Raw genomic sequence first — 18,284 nt, 5'->3', positions numbered from 1 at the left:
TAACATCATGTTTGCCTGACCTTGACTAGTTAGTTGAAACAGCCTTTGCTTGAGCTTTATGAGTGCAGGGATTGTTATATGCCAAGACTGGGTTAAGTATGGTTCACTGTCGTAAGATATGTATACGTGATAATCCCAGTTAATCCCTGTCCTGTTATATAATAAGCTCATGTAGAGTTTACTGTTTCAGCCTATTCCAAGTTAATTTAATCATGTCAGTAACCCAATGTCTCAAATTTACAGCTTAGAAAATTTTTTTTTCTTCTTCTAATTAAAGTTATAAACATAATCTTAAAATCTGCTATAAATATTGACAGCAAGAAATAAAGTGTTAGTTGATCAATATATATCATTATACCTTGCGTAATACAAATGCTCACATTACATACAATTTAACACTCAGTCTCCCCTCATTGATTTAGGAATATAAAGCATAACATAACATTAGCTAGCTAAACGTATTCATTTATATTTAAAATTATGGTAATTACATCCCATACATGATTTTAAGCAAATGCTGAATGGACCCGGAAAAAAATAGGTCAGAGAGGCCTAACTTAGATGAGCGACAAAACTGAATTTTATGCTGCACAAATATTCAGTCTCGTGTAATGCATTGAAATACGAGTTACAGGACCAAAAGAAACAAAACAACGGACGTATAAGCTTCTCCCCCTTTAGGGCAGGTATGAAAAAGAAACTTAGAATTTAACTTTACCAGAATTGATGAAATAAAATGAATAGTATAGGAAACTTAAAATGTTTGCTCCCGAAGCTGAAACCTTGTAACAATCGATTTAAAGATTTATCTATATCGAAAGGAAGAGAAAAAGTAACCCAGTATAATTATATGTATCCTTTATATCTTTTCAAACATAGACAAATATACGCAAACCACCGCGTGGAAATTAAACTACTTGACATTTCCCGTAGAAAATATAATTTTATGACTGCAAATGCGCAGATAATGACCCGTTTTCGTGAAACGACAATGATCACTATAGATAAATGCCATGATTGCGCGCACAAAATTAGTTGTTATCGACTCATTTTTTAAACTCATTTTCCATATCTAGGTCTAATCCGTGTAAAATTATTTGTTATCGACTCATTTTTTAAACTCATTTTCCATATCTAGTTCTAATCCGTGTCTTAATTGTATCCATATTCACAGTTTTATCTGCCATTATATCTATCTTCCTGTATGTGTTTTTTTTTTCTGTCTCCTTAGCCGTGTGTATGTAGGTTTAACTATCTAAATTATCCATCAAATTTCACGTGATAATAAAATGGGATCTACGAAGTTTATATATTGGACGGCTTGTAAAAGCAGAAATATAGAGGAAACCGGAAAGAAATTGACGAGTTCAAATGGAAGGTAATTTTTCAGACAAACGATTGCAAAGACAAACAAAACGCAGTTCTACAAGTTGTAGCAAAGATTACTTGACAATGACTGGCATTGAACACAACACCTGCTTGTCAAAAGTGTACATGAGAGAGAGAGAGAGAGAGAGAGAGAGAATAAAGAAAAACAGACAAATTATGTGTTAACCTTTAGGAGCCAATATTAAAATTTTATTGACGATTGAACTTTGAATGCAGTCATGTGGAGTTTTACGCTTCTCTCTTTTCTAACCTTTTCGTTTTTATTTGTTTTTATATTTATTTGTTTATTTGTTGTTTATTTCTTTATTTAATTACACTCTGTGTTGGACCGTTTTGACTGACAGAATTAATCGCATCTGTCAATATGTATGTATGTATGTATGTATGTATGTATGTATATGTGTGTGTGCGTGCGTGCGTGCGTATGTATGTATGTATGTATGAATGTATGTATGTGTGTGTGCGTGCGTATGTATGTATGTATGTATGTGTAATCCATGGTTGTTTTTATATACATTCAAAAAACATCTACTATATATATGAACAAGGAGGAGACACTCAGCCACTACTGCGCATATATTTTTTGAAGAGAAGTTGAGAAATCAGAAAAATATATTTTTTAACATAAATTACGTTTGATTGCTTGATCACATGCGTACTGTATGTTCTGCTTAATGTAAATGTATTTCAACCGAACGTTCATTAAGAACCAACTAACAAAGTATATGCAGTATCTATGTCCAAATGATGTATCTATATAATAATACAAATAATACAATACTGATTTTATTACTAGAACACCCTAGGATCCATCATCATTAGCATTTATAGTATATATTGGCATATCAAATTGTGATTCGCCCAAGGCTCATTATTACGCATATATAAACATTAGTTCGACTGTATGCCATCGATTCTAGACCAATCATGAATTTCAAGTGATTAGTCAGTAGCCACGTAAGAAACTAACGATAGAGATATTAGTAATCCACATTTTATACATGAATTTAGTATGGTACACAATAGCATTATGAAATCCCCCACCCCACCCTCTCTGTCTCTCTCTCTCTCTCTCTCTCGACCAGCGTAGCAAACTACACTATCGCCTGTTACGCGACGATGTTACTGTACCTATAAATGATGGTAAACGCTACGGTCAAACCGACAAAGGGAAAAGAGAGACGTTGATGAAGGATAAAAACAATTTTATCGTCGGTAGCATTGTTAGTTAAATCAGACTAATGACTTAGATCAACTTTAAATACATTAAAATGTTCGAATTGCCTCTTGTTGGTGTGTCATTTGATTAGTTTGTATAACACAAACATTTCCAAACATTCACCGTTTCGTGAATGGCTGAGATTACAGTGTTCAAGAGTCTAATTATGTGTTTGTAGTGCCCTACTTTCTTCATTAACACCATTTTTCATGTGTAAATCGTAAATGTGTCTTATATTTATATAATCAATACGAAGGAATGTAGAAGCTCGAAAAAGAAAACAAGCAAATCATCGGCATATTGCCACATTTTTTTCTGAACACACTGTGCACGGTCATATACAGTGGCCTGTTATTAGTCTTAACTCCATTCAAAGGAAAATAGGTGTTTGTATGTCTTATAAATAAAATATATGTATATTATGTACGTTGTATCTTTGAGATAGCACTCGTATACATTTTTCGTTAAAAGGAAACTCGGCAAGCCTCATTTACTTTTGATAAAATTTGATACATCTCGAGTTATATCAAATATACAGCGTTATATATATATATATATATATATATATATATATATATATATATATATATATATATATATATATATATATGTAAGGGATTTCCAAATCAACCTGCTGGACTCCAGGGAATTCGGTTCAGGCAAGCTCATGTTTGTAAGAAATAGCCGGATAGCAAGTCCCCAAAATTGAGATAGGGATGCAAGATACAAGAAATCTGACCGAACGTCGACGTATGAGTAAAACTCAGTAACTGTGCGACCTAATTTATTGACAAGGGGTCGTGTTCAACTGATAATGTTGTATGTTCTGCAAGTTTTTAACCTTTGCGATCTCGCCAAAATTACATATATCGACATCTTTATTTAGCGTTGATCTATAGCGCATTACTCTTCTGCATAACTGGCTACAATTTATTTCATCTAATGTGTGTGTCACTTCTATCCTGTAGCAAAAGTCAATGTCAAGGTCAGTCTCGCATTTTCTCACTCATAGGACGTCAGTGCTGAAAAAACAAATCCGATGACCCGACGCCCGCAGTCGTTCTAATTTTAAGATCGGGCCCATACAGTGATCTAAAAGAGGTGCCCGTCAGGCTTGTAAAAAAAAAAAATCTAATTTGTCAGTGAAAACTTTGATCGCGCTGATGAAATGCGGAAATGTATTCTCAAGATGTAATCATAGCTGCCATAACACAGCCCAACCTGATTTAAATCAGATCGCCACTGTCATACGTGAAGTGGAGATCTCATTTTAATCAAATTGTAACACAGCATGTCATACTAAAAACGCTATTTTGTACTCCCAAATCTCCCGATATGGTCGTGTTTCGAGAAAACACTTTTCAGTAATCTTCGAAAATAGAAAGAAGAAAAAAAAAATTACTATCAGTATATGCCCGTTTCATGTAGCATATATACAGTCATGAATGGAGCTGAGCTGTAAAACTATCTTTTGGGCAGTTTAAGCTGTGGTAATTAAAAAGCGAAGAGGTCAGGTTAAAAACCGCCATTTTACATATTACCTAATTAACTGACAAAAGAAGACTATGAGGTGCCGTAGCGGACGAAAGCTGATCCAATAAGGAAGTTGCAGTTGAAATTTCTGTGTCGTATGTCGAGAAATCCATAATCATGCGCTGGATCAAATTGCACGTGCTTAAAGTTCCATTTTCTAGATCGTGATTTTAGATTTTATTTGTTGAATTATTCAGTGGTGGTTTAAAGTTATATTTCCTATGTCGACGTTTTACAGTGCATATTTTGAATTACACAGCGGTGGTTGAAATTTCAATATGTCGAGAATCCCTAATTAACACGTTGTATGCAACTGTTGGTGATGAAAGCTCCATTTCATATGGCGAATATTTAGATTTTATCTGCCGAATTTCACAGCAACGAGAAGCAGCCTCCTTGGTTAACAACAGCGCGGTCCGTTCACGAGAGCGACCTCTAGCGAAGAAATTCATAGTAATTATCGACCTGTGAATGGTAACTTTCAAACTGCAAATGCATGAAATGTAATGGCACCTCATAATTGAATGCACGGATGATGTATCTTAATACTCGATATTATTTTGAATTGTTTAAGTGGACATCGTGTAATGTTACTTTTAACACCAACACATCATTTCACCATGTAAAAATAAAACTTCTGACAGGCACAATAAAATGTCCAATCACCGCTACATCGTCAACAGGTACAATTTCAGAATTCAACATACGCAATGGAACTTTCAGCACAATCAATGTGATTCAACTTGTTAAATTGAAACTCTCGACATATGACATTAAAGTTTCAACAACCGCCGTGTAATTCAGAAGATACAATCTAAAACTCGACGTTGGACATCGAATTTTCAACCAGCGCTGTGTAATTCAACAGATGAAATCTAAATACTCAACACATGAAATGGAACTTTCAAAACAATTTCTTTGAACCAATATGTAAAGTAAGAAATCTCGACTTATGACATTTGAAACTTCGACCACCGCCATGTAAATAGAACGACACAATCGTAAACCTCGACATAGACAATACAACTTTCAACCACTAATGCTTAATTCAACAGATAATATCTAAAATCTCATCCTAGAAAATAGAACGTTAAGGACAAGACATTTTGATATAACACGTGCAATTGGAATTCTGGACATATGACATTAAAATTTCCACGGCAACGGCAACGTTCTGATTGAACCAGCTTTTGTCCGCTACGGCGCCTCATGGAAGACTGCAGTAGGTGAGCCGATTGTGCTAATCTGCAGAGATACGGGCAGGACATGGAATAATCCAATAGGTGAGTCAAAGTGATGCTAGATGTGTGTCGTAGAACAAAATGAATTATGACATAATAATGAATCATTGTTTTCACTGAAAATGTATAAGATTCTGACAGTCATGGCACGAACGAAACAAATATTTCTACACCTTACAGTGTGAGTTGCTTTTGGCATTCGCACATCTAACCCTAGTAGTATATGGGGGTGATATAGCCTCATGTAGACCTATATTAAATTTGATCGTTTGCACTATAGCCTCAAGACTGATAGCCTCACGTAGACTTCTATGATAAAAGAGGGCGCTTGCATGCTGGGAACAATGGGAATTTAACATGGGAATATCACCTTAAGGTCAATGGGAATTGAACTTGGGTGACATCATGAAGTTTATAGGGTCAAAACGTTTTATAGGGTAAAGTGTATTTATATGGACAAAGGGTTGATAGGGACAAATATTGACATACACAAACAAACAAATACACATCCAATCACACAGAAAAAAAGGACATAGATGTTCCAACAAAAAAACAAAAAAAAAAAAAGACTCAGACTAAAGACAGACTCCGAAAAGAAAAGTCTATTGTATGGGTACAAAATATGTATTCTAAAATACACATAAACTCTGTGACCTACGCTTTGGTCTGAGCACTATCCATTCAATACATACAAATTTGGACATGGAACAAACCTTTTCGCAAGTTAATTATTTATTGGTTCTAGAAAACTACTTTTAAAAATTAAAGTTCATGCCTTCACAAAAAAACATACAACGTATATGCATTTCATAAAAGAATGACATTTTTCATACAAAATTAATGTCAATTTGTTTTAGAAAAAGCTAAACCAAGAAACACACGATCAAAAAGAACAAAGTTCGTACTTACCTTTTTGCAGTCACACATGTTGTTTAAATCTGGTCAGCAACCACTTGTGTCTCAGCGTATGTTTCCCATCACTTACTCCCTTTCATCTGTAGACCTGTTGGCATAGCCATCGTGCTAGGTTAATTTATCGATAAGCAGATCAATGGCGGTTATTGTCTTCTTCCCATGGTGGTACAACGTATGACATATGAATGGTCAAATGTTTCTCTCATCGTATGCACGTGTTCAATAGCTCTCAATAGTTTGGAAGAAGTTAATTCTGCCGGGTATTCTAAACCCGAGACATACCGGAGAGTTCAAAATGTCGTGATACATAGATAGGCTCAAACGACATCGATCTTTGACTTCACACTAACGTCTGAGTTCTTCTAACAGTGAGTCAAATAAGTTCGTAATGAAACCTGCTGTTTCTCGTCTGGAACGTCAGACGCGAAGTTTCTAATTTCACCGTGTAGGTGTAAGCTCTCTTCCTAAATTTTCTCGAATTCACTGTCTGGATCATTTAGATGCTGAAACACTCCTTTTGGTCTACTGAAGAATTTTTCATCTTGGACGCACTTTGATGTGACGTTGTGGCGGTGAAAGAGGTCAATGTTGTTTGTTCCTTCTCTTTGTTCATCTGCGTAGAGTGAATCACATTTTTCTGCGTTTGTCCTCGCAATGAAGTGTCGTTCTTGGAAGTCATCATTTTAATACTGGGTGATATCAGAGTGCCCATAAGTTAACACTTGTAGTCTGGACGTCCCACTGGTTGCACATAGTTTTCCATGACGTTAGTAAATAAACAACTAAAATTTTGTACAATATTGGTGATATGATCGTGAGGCACAGGATCGCAATACATTTTCTTTCACTTGATAATTGCTGTGTGAAATGATTCATCTTTCTCGCTTGGCGTTTGTAGTCACAACGAAGTATCGGTCTTTGAAATTCCTCCCTTTTCACTCTAGCCAATATCGGTGTGTCCGTACGGTAAAGTGAAGTGGTAGGGAAGCCATACTCGATTTGATACAGTTTTTCGCAAGGACCGACTGACCATTTGGTGTTTGGGTAAATATACAATCTTGTACGGTGGTAGGTGGTTATCTAAAATCTCGATCATCTCCAGATTTCAACGCTTATTTCAGCACGCCAAATTCACGTTACACTCGCTGTGCACTTATCCTTGTTTATCCCGGTATTCGTAGCCGTACCTTTTGGGACCGCCACAAGCAAAATTTAGAATCTTGTTGTCGGGGTGCTTGTTCATCCAGGTTCCTAAATGGTCTCATTCTATGTCAGGATGACGTTGACCTAGGCGACCGATGTAGATGCAACAGTCTGTGTCAAAATACAGAACACGATCTCCTAACAGTTCTAAAACTTCGTACAATTTAAGCGACCATGGGCTGTCATGTAAGCAGCAATGATGACATTTCGCAATTCGTCGATTGCTACAAAGTCCATTTCTTATTCGTAATTAACAAAGATCAAGTCCACACGAAGATGTCCACGTGTTTCATGTATTGGTTTCTACGTCTGGAAGTAGCGGAAAGGTTATTTCAAGTACCCCGATTTGGGTAAACACGGTCGTTGTGCCATTTCGCACCACAATCAATTTAACATCTCTTTGGCTAACAAACGATCACCTTCTTTTGTTTTTTCTCTACGTGGTTGAAAGTGATGCTTTCCTGCTCTCGGTATTTCTCTTTGAATTTCGTTTGGTTCTCGGGAGTGTGGCTCCAGGAAGAATGGCCGCTGATGTATCACCGGATTCCTGGGACACACGTATTACCGTCAATACTGTGACTGTGGCTATAACAATCGAGAGCAAAACAAGAATTGTGGATCGAACTTAAGGGATGTTTGACCTCTAATCCCTGTCTTGACGAAAGACAAGAACGAGTGCATTGTCCTGCTAGTCAGCGAATCTTGGCCAGCCTTGCCCGTTACCAACAACATCTAAAGGCGCAAGGTTCACAAAAGAAAAGTGCTTGTCAACTGCTGAGATTGTGCCCTACTTGTGGACAAGGCATACGTACCAACAGTGCCAAGGCACACGTATGTTCAGGAAAGAAACGATGTCACATTTGTCACCATATCCTAGACTTGAATCACGAATGGTACATTCTAAAATACCAACCCTAACAGGAAGAAGCAGATCACAGGAAGACAGGGAATTTAATATGTTTCGATTTCGCATGCATACAAGAGACCGGCATTCACATTCCTAATTTCTGTGTGGCTCATCGAGCGTGCGAGACGTGGATCCAAGAGCCTATCTTTAGTCATTGCCCTCACTGTAGCAAGATTCCTGGAGGACGTGAATATATTTCAGGGACCGAGCACAGTAGCTGATTTCGCCCAATAGATCTTAGGCCACATCGACGAGACGTGGAGCCAAGAGGACATCTCACTTCACGTCGATTTCATCGTCACGATGGACGGTTTATTTTGAGATATTATACGGAACAAAGTATCGAACGTCTGAAAGTGACTTTGAACGGAGTCAAACTCATCTACATACAAGTGAAACAAATGTAGTTTAAAGATTTGTTGAGTTACTTGGCCATGTCTTTGAGTCGAATGCCTAACACGCTTGGAATGACAGAAATGGCCAAAGGTTATTTACCGCGCTTTTTCAATACCGAAGCCAATCAACAAGCAGCTCTACTCCATATGCCTGAGGCTAACTACTACGACCCCAACAACATGCGTACCAAACAACGAGAAGCTTTCTACGCTTTTTATCAGACTCAAGCCTCGGACCCTTTCGAGTTTCAGGAAGAAATATTAAAGTAGTTGAAGTATTGTCGTTCCGACGTGGACATTTTACAGCGTTGCTGTGGAAATTTTCGAGAACTGTTCATGGAACACGGAGGGGTCGATCCTTTGAAAGAAGCCTAAACCATTGCCAAAGCTTGTTCCTTAGTGTACCGCCGACTATTCAAGGCCGAAAACACCCTAACTGTTATCTGCCCTCAAACGACGAACTTTGTCAAACTTCAATATTCGGTCAAACCCATACGCTGGCTACATTACTTGTGCAACATGGGAGAAAAATTGATTCAACATGACAGAAACGGAGGAGACGAAATGACCATCGGAATGTATTCGGTGGATGGTTCGGACTTTAGAACCCCCAAGATCGTGTGCGATTCTAACGGATGCTTATTTCACGGATGTTCGATATTCTACCCTCAACGGGACACTAAAAATCAATTTTTACAACGGACCATGGACTTGTACGAGGCCACTTGTAATTGGCGCTTGAAGTTATAACAGCAAGGATACCGAGTGGTGGAAATGTGGGTACATGAGTACAATGACCGTTTGAAAAGTGATTCCGATTTTAAAGGCATCGGTGAAGGTTACAAGGTGGTGGATCCATTGAATCCGAGAAACAATTTGTATGGAGGAAGGACAAATGCCACCTGTTTGCCGTATCAAGCCGACGAGGAGAAACGACAAGAAATCAAATACTTGGTCTTGTGTTCGCTGTGTCCTTACGTGTGCAAATAGCGTCACGTTTGCCGCAGGACACACGCGTTTGCTGACGAAACACATAGACCTGTGGACAACATTCGACAGAACGAAGGATTGATTAAATATAAAGTCTTGCCAGTAGTGAATGGGGATACCGTAACCTCAATGGGAATTAACATTACAGATCCCCCTGGGAACATATAGCCTCAATGGAAATTTAACATGGAGAAAAATCGTGGGAACATATAGCCTCAAGGGAATTTAACATGGAGAAAAATCGTGGGAACATATAGCCTCAAGGGAATTTAACATGGAGAAAAATCGTGGGACGATATAGCCTCAAGAGGAATTGAACATGGGAATAGGGGGTCTGTATAGCGTCAAAGGAATTTAAACAGGGTGGGACTGTATAGCGTCAAGGGAAATTTAACATGGGAAAAATTGCTGGGTCACTCTAGGGACAAGGGGAATTGAACATGGGAATAGAGTGTGGATCTGTCTAGGGACTAGGGGAATTTAACATATGGAAATTGAACATGGTGGGTCTGTATAGCGTCAAGGGGAATTGAACATGGTGGGATTGTCTAGGGACAATGATGGTAAAGGGTCAAACACAACAGAGACAGAGACATACATACACTAGTACAAGCGTGAGATTTATATAAAAGCATTACCAAGACCTGAAATCTTGCTGGGGTGTTAAAAAATTTGCATAATTGTAATGATGCTATAAATAGCTATAATCAAGGAAATGCGCAACGACAAAATGGATGTGACTAAAAGTAACGCTAAAATGACGATATTGTCCCAGAATTTAAAGGAAAATAAACATATCCCCGAAAATTCAGTTCCAATGGTTTAGACTAAAATGGATACAATTAGTAACTACTTACAATATCAACTTGTGTGACGATCGTGGATAAACACCCATGTATCTATTTATAGCTATAATCAGTTAAAATTCCTATGAAATCCCACTATCTATTTATACTACAACTTGTGGGTTATTCCTTTGGAAAATCCCACTATCTTTTTATAGCCTCAGCTTGAGTGACGTTCCTATTTATGAACTCTAGTACATATGTATAGCTACAACCTGTGGAAATCCCCAAGTCCATATTTATAGTCTCGAAATTTCCAGCGTCAGTCACGTCACTGTACTGAACACTAGGGGATAAATGTCAACAGTGTTGCAAGTGGCTGACCTGAATACACGCTACTGCAGGTAGGTAGGTAGAGTGTATCTGATAGGGATAAAGTGAGTTTTATAGGGACAAACAGAGACCAATACACACACACCCCCACCACACCCACACACACACAACGTACGCGCGCAGACATACGCACACACACACACCTACACACACACAGAGGGAAGAGGAAAAAACAAACCCCAAATATACTATCAACACAGAAGGGAGATAATACAAACCCCAAATAAACTATCCACACAAACGTACGCGAACGCATACAAACCCCAAATATACTATCAACACAGAAAGGAGATAATACCAACCCCAAATAAACTATCCACACAAACGTACGCGAACGCATACAAACCCCAAATATGCTGTCCACACAACGTCGCTAACGCATACAAACCCCAAATATACTATCCACACTCGGGAGGAAGAAGAAAAAAACAACCAAATATACGATCTACACAACGTACGTGAACACACACACACACACACACACACACACACACACACACACGCACACCACAGAGGGAAGGAGAAGAAAACCATTATACACTATCCACACGGAGTGAAGAAATTACCCTTTATATATACTATCAACAGAGAGTGAAGAAAATAACCCATTATATTCCATCAACACAGAGTGAAGAAGAAAAAGTTTTTTGAAAGCACTTAAGCCCTCACCTGCAATGACCAACTCTGCCAAACACCTACACCCCTCCCCCACTCCCAACACTACAAAACCCATTTAACCCGTTATTTTATGGCATCAGTGTGTGCTTTAGGAAACATCAAGACACAAAATGATGGATGAATAGACTGACTATTGTTTACCGACTTGCATGCCTAAAGAGCGTGCGTGAAGGAAAACATCCTTCCATTTCAATTCTAACTAAAACATGATCCAGAGGGATAGAGAGAGGTGAAAGAGCACAATTTCATAAAGTGTGAGTAAAAACAAAACACGCCATCCTTATTATACAATGTCAAGACCAAGAGACACTTACGTTTTCTTTCTGGTCTATTCTCTTTTAGAAGGTAGTATGAAATTTCACATCAGGGCCAACGCATCGGCTCACATTGTCAATTTTTCCATTTCCATGTCTTTACTGGCACAAGTTCTTCATCATCTTCAATTTCTTCTTCTTCTGAATCCCTCTTCTCTGTTTCGTCTTGTTTTTGTTTCTTCTCTTTTCTCGTAGGGCACTCTGAATTCCAGTGTCCTTTCTCCTGACAACGATATTAGGTATCTTGACTTTTGTCTCTCTTTCTTAGACGAAGCAGGTATTCTGGAGACAAATACCCATTTACCTTTGCAGATATAGCAAACTTCATTAGCACTTACACACTTTCGTATGACTCTCATCAAATCAACGACCAAAAGAGTAAGTTTTGTTGCCACTTTCGCATGTGAATTATGCTTTCGTATGACTTTTAGCAAATATTTGACCAGCAGGTCGATCTGTGCTGACTCTTCCATCTTCTTGATCGTTTGAGAGCGGAATGAATACTCTGACGCTAAGACACTCTCCTTATATACATGGACCTGCTGCGTATGAAACCTAGTCAAATGTAATTTTGCAATAAGATGAAACGATTTCACTGAGGAAGTAAAAAGCAATGATGTACCGTATCGCCTCACACAAAACCTGAAGTTTTAGTTCAAATCCGTGTCAGCGATTTCGAAGACGACATAACTGAGCTTTAATCAATGCTCTCCAAATATGCCACAAAACCACGAGTCCTGATTCACGCCAAAAGAAATTTCGTTCGGTCCATAAAAAATAGTATCACATCTGAGAAACGCAAAAACGAACTTCCAGAAACTGAGAACGACGGCTTACACCTACAACGTAAATGTGTGAGTTCAAGTAGTGCGTAAAACTTAGTCAAATTAAATTTTTATAGTCAAGACGAAACGATCTCTTTTCGAACAAGAAAGCAGACACCAAGCGACAATGGCGATCCGTGTCACACAATACTTTTCAAAATGTATATTATCAGAGGTTTGTTCTAGCGATCTGCACGGTTAAATTAAATGTTGATGTATTTTGCAATAAGACGGACACAATTTCCATGGGATCGCCCATGGTATGATTGTTCGTGCAGTAGTTTAATTTTTAAAAATATTTTTTTATATAAATCGCCTATAGGATAGACCCAGTAAAGCATGGCCATTCTCGTCACTGTCTGAATAGCTACTCAAGTCAATTCGAAGCGAACGCGGTAAGAAAATAAGTATAGCCAATGAAATGGCTTACAACGGGTGATGCATTGTTTTGTTCTAGGACTGTGTGGCATAATAATCCCTATGTTCTTGCGTTGTTACCATTACAGTGCAGACAGACTGAAATGTGAACTTACAAGCCCTCTGTGTGTGTGTTGTACCATTTCCTCTTACCACATCAAAATACTGAGCGTCACAGTATTGGTTCGCGTTTTCAAGCTGACCATTTTTTTATATCTCACTTAAACATTTCGACATAAACACTCACATCGGTAGAGTCAGAACAGACGTGTTACAGTATTGAGGGGCATGTTATCTTTTCTTTTTCAAACTAATAAATTTGGGGTTTGTATGAAGTAAAGAACCGAAAGTACAGTGAAACTCAAGGATGGTGACCCAATATGTCTGTCTATTGATGCGTGTATTTACTTAAGAAGAAATATGACCTCTAAAACACAAAGAGATACGGCAAGCATGATTAGATTAAACACAACTATGTTTTCCTAAACGCCCGTGTAATTTAGAGTTTCAATCGTCTTTGAAGACAAACTTGGTTTCTTTTTGTAGGGCTTGTAATAATAAAAAAAAACTGAATAATCTTAAGCACTTTGCTATAGATAATCGCATCAACAGACTAAACAACATAAATACCGTTACAACAATAGAAAGCCTTAAATCTTCTATCAAAAAGAAATGCATGAAAAAAATTAAAGATTACCAATGAAACCGAATTTAACAAAGGCAATGACATGTGAAGAAATGCCTCTCACTTTGGAAAGGTAGGCGAATGTACTCTGTCATGCACCATCAACTTGAAAAAAATTATAAACAGAGAGAAACCTGAATTCAAAATTCAGTTGTTTTTCTTCAAAATTATTTCGTTTCTTTTTTCTTTTTTTTTTGGAAGAAATCTAAGCACTAATATAGAGTGGAAAAGGGAAAATGCACATACAAGCTTTGATATTTCTGAAAAAATGAGGGGATATTCCTAACGTTCATAACCACCTATATATGCTTGGACTTGTCTGTGACTTATCCACAAAACAAGATGTACATATTTCTGGTCAAGCTGCAAGTGTGTGCGTGTTTTTGAAAATGGTAAAAATTGGATATACAATTTTCTCGTGACACTTATAAAGTGAAGAGTCTGTGCAAGTGTCAAAAGCCAAAGTCATATGAGTTTTGTATTTTGTACGGCTTGTAAAGATTTCCACTTTAGGAAATGTGAAGTATCACAAGTTATTATCACAAACAGAAGTGGAACATAAGGGCTTGCAAGAAAGAAAATAACCCAGACAGTTGGTGTCATCAAGAGTGCTAGAGACGGTACCCGAACTTGCTTGCTTGCTTACTTGAATTAAAGTGATTTTCGCTATAATGGAGTATGTATCACTGGTTTAATAACGCACCGCGTGATTTTTAATTACTCCTGGGGAAGGAAAGAGAGCCTCATCCCCCAGGCTTTTATGTACTCACAGACTATTTTTAAATTTAGCCACTCAGGTGTAGGACTAACTAGTCCTTAGCAACCTGACTGATAGGATTTAAACATGAGTGGGAATTGTCTCACCACACACTCATTTTTCTGTCCGAGCGTGGTAAAGGAGGATAAAGGTGTTCAGCAAGACAGCCATGGATGTTAAGTACTCACCAAAACGCTAGCCCGTACTTATTTCAAATCAAGTCGTGTCACCAAAAAAGAAGACGACGTGTACGACATCAGAAGCATTCTCGAACGCAGAACCCGTAAAGTGGGCAAACGACGTGTCAAAGAAGTCAAAGTACGTTGGAAAGGATATCCACCCAGTTTTGATTCTTGGATCGACGCTTCGCAAGTCATCGACTATAAAAAGAAGTGACCATCATGCCCTTTCACACAGACGCAGCTACGTCGACCACTCCTTCACCCAGTTCTTCTGTGCAAGATTTAAGAAAACAACCCTTGTGGGTGTGGTGCGGAGAACGTGTGCCTAAGACGCAAATCGTCTTTTTCTGCCAAATCTTCGTGGTGTATTGTGTCATCGGGGCAGCCATTGCCAATTTGAATTCGCAACAAGGAGACAAACAATTGTGGACCATTGTATTGAGCAGTTGCATCGGTTACCTGCTTCCTAATCCCTCCCTGAAATTCTCCTCGAACGGGAACTTTGTGTCCAGTGTCAGTGCCAACCACCACTCCAACAACAACTCCATTTTGGGCGGAGACACTCCTCTGACTTCCAGTAACACCTCGGAGAGCCACAGAACTCTGGAATTATGAGCAATAACAACCAATTTTACTTAACCTTACCCAGTGACAGTTCCATGGAGGTGTTTCCCAAGAACACGTTGTGCTGTTACACGGTCAAATTACCTCAGACCATTCACTTAGATCACGAAGCCCATTGGGAAGTGGCTTTAGTGGAAATCATTTACCCAACACAAATCAAAAACATGACCGAAAAGCAAAACACTTTCGATGTGGAAATCCTGAATGCCCAATTGGAGGAAGAAATCAATAAAATCGGGTTTTTAGGGGACACAAGACCAGCCAGCAATCCAGCCTTCATTATCTATACCTTGAAAATTCTTTCAGGTTATTATTTTAGTGGTGAACATTTGGTGGACACTATTGCGGACAGGTTCAACTTAGCCTTTGGCAAAGCACTGAACAGAGGCAAAAAAAGTGTGAAGATTGACTACCATAAAGTGGCTCATCGTCTCATGATCAAATTTCAAGATTCGGACACATTGTCCCTCAGGTTCAATGGTAGTTTGTTTGAAATTTTGGGCGGACATGCAGAAATGGTCGCAAACAATTTGAGCTCCAAGATCAAAAGTAATATGGATTTTTACAGAGCTTTTGGAAACCCGGTAGAACTGAACCAAGGACATAATTTGATCTTTGTGTATTCCGATGTGGTGGAGTACAACGTGGTGGGACACACCTCTGTGCCGTTACTGCGTGTCATTCCTTTCAAAGTGGATAGTACCACAAACATTGACTAGGAAGGTGCAAACATCTATCACGTACACCGTGAATTTGTACATCCTCACTATTTGCCCGTCAGTAAGTCGTATTTAGACACTGTCAACACTGCTATAAAAGGAGATCTGGGACAAAATATTCCATTCTTCAAAGGGAAAGTTACAGTGAAACTCCATTTTCGAAAACGGTTCTCTAACGAATTGTAAGTCAAGACAGCGACGAGTGACATTTTCACCCTATAAAATCCGGCCAGATGCGTGTGGAATTTCAGTTTGCAGAAAATCTACGCGCAGATAATACGGTGAACGTCCTCCTGTATGCTGAATTTGACAATACGATATAAACCAACAGTTTGAGAGAAGTCATTCTACACTATTAGAAGTCATGGAAGACTTTTATCAATGTTTATATAGTAGGGATTCTTTGGATATAGAATGTGAAGATCCTGAGGAAGGAGAACCCCAAGACAAAGACGAAAAAGTCATCATGATGAAGTCTAGATGGCCAGAACAAGAATCACATTTAGTTTCCTGTTATGCTATAGTCTTGACAGAAAAAAATTAAGGAATTGATCAAGAAAGATTGCTATGGATGTCATAACGATCATCCCAGTCAAATTCAACACGATAAATGCCTGATGCTGAGTCAAGAAGAAAAATTGGACGAATATCTGGACGAAGCTTGGAGTCTCATCTCGGAAGAAGACGTGTTACAACAGTGGTATAAAGGCTTGAGTGAACATTATTGTCCTCCATTAACAACTCAAGAGATCCATCGCATCGAAGCTCTGTTGGATCAGAGTTGGGAGACAAGGCGAAGAAACGGTTACTTGTCAGACATTTTCAAGCAAAAAGTCAGGATCGAATTGATCACTTATCATTACCTGTGAAGAAGAATAAAAAACAAAAAATGGATACCTGAGAACTTTATTACCTTTTGAACCACAGTTTGTACACTGCTTCTTGGAATCCTGTCGTCTGTGCTAAAGATGAACTCCCTCATTCCACACCTCAAAACCATCAAGCTTATGTGATCAACACGGACGACAGTCATCTCCCAGGAACCCACTGGGTAGCCGTCTACTTTCCTCAAGAAGGATGTGTGGAATATTTTGATTCCTTTGGACTGCCCCCTTTGGAAGACGATATCATTGACTTTATGAGAAGAAATGCTCAGGCCACACGATTCAATAATGTGAAATAACAAGGCACATATTCCTTGGTGTGTGGACAGTACTGTGTGTATTTTCTGCATCATTGCAGCCTGGGCTATTCTTTAGAACATTTAGTGACTCATTTTGATCCTCGTCATTCTTCTAAAAACTATGTGAAAGTACATCGATGGTTTTGTGACCAGTATGCTTATCTTTTGTCTCTAACTAGGAAACGTAGTGTCCATCAATGGCCTAATGACTTCCAACAGTGGAAATCACAATTTCATTCACAACGTTGTCAGCCCTGTCCAAAATAATGTGTTAGTTGAAAAAAAATGTTTGGTATTTGAAAAAATGTTTGATGTTATATTGTTGGATTATTGTTAAAAATGTTAGAGTTGTTTGTTAGTATGAATAAAAAAATGTTGTGTTTTGAAGAAAAAAATGCCTTTGTGGTTTGTTTGGCTATAGGAATCTTGATTCATGCTCTTTGACTTCTCTCTATCCCTCCCATAACACTATTTGAACGTTCCGGCTCGAAAACCGTGTAGTAATGTTTTCCTTCACTTCCGCGCTTTGACAATAAAAACCAGATAGTCTCCAGTCTGCCCATCCATTGTTAACTTATCTTCCTACGAAGATGTGCTCAAGATTAGCGAAGTTGAACGAAGCCTATGTGAATTTGCATAGGGTCGTGACAAGTCTGATACCGAGACCTGAAGAGATAGACAATATCATAATGTTGAAAGTCACTGAAGACCTGAAAGAAGAGCTCTTCAAGGAGGAATTCAAGAAGGAGAAAGAAGAATGGATGGAGAAGTACAAACTTCATAAACAGCAGAGAGAGCAGCAACAGCAGCAGCATGAACCTGACAGAGGCTTTGTCAACAGTTGTATCGACACCAAAGAGTTCTTCTTCTCTTTTCCGAAGAAGCAGACCTTATCCTGTGAGAAAGCCTATCGTCAGAGGAGGTCGTCATC

The sequence above is a fragment of the Sinohyriopsis cumingii genome, chromosome 9 (genome assembly GCF_028554795.1).
Source record: "Sinohyriopsis cumingii isolate HCF-2022 chromosome 9, ASM2855479v2, whole genome shotgun sequence".
NCBI classification, from domain to species: Eukaryota; Metazoa; Mollusca; class Bivalvia; order Unionida; family Unionidae; genus Sinohyriopsis; species Sinohyriopsis cumingii.
The sequence above is the reverse complement of the archived record's forward strand: the minus strand, read 5'-3'. Positions refer to the sequence as shown.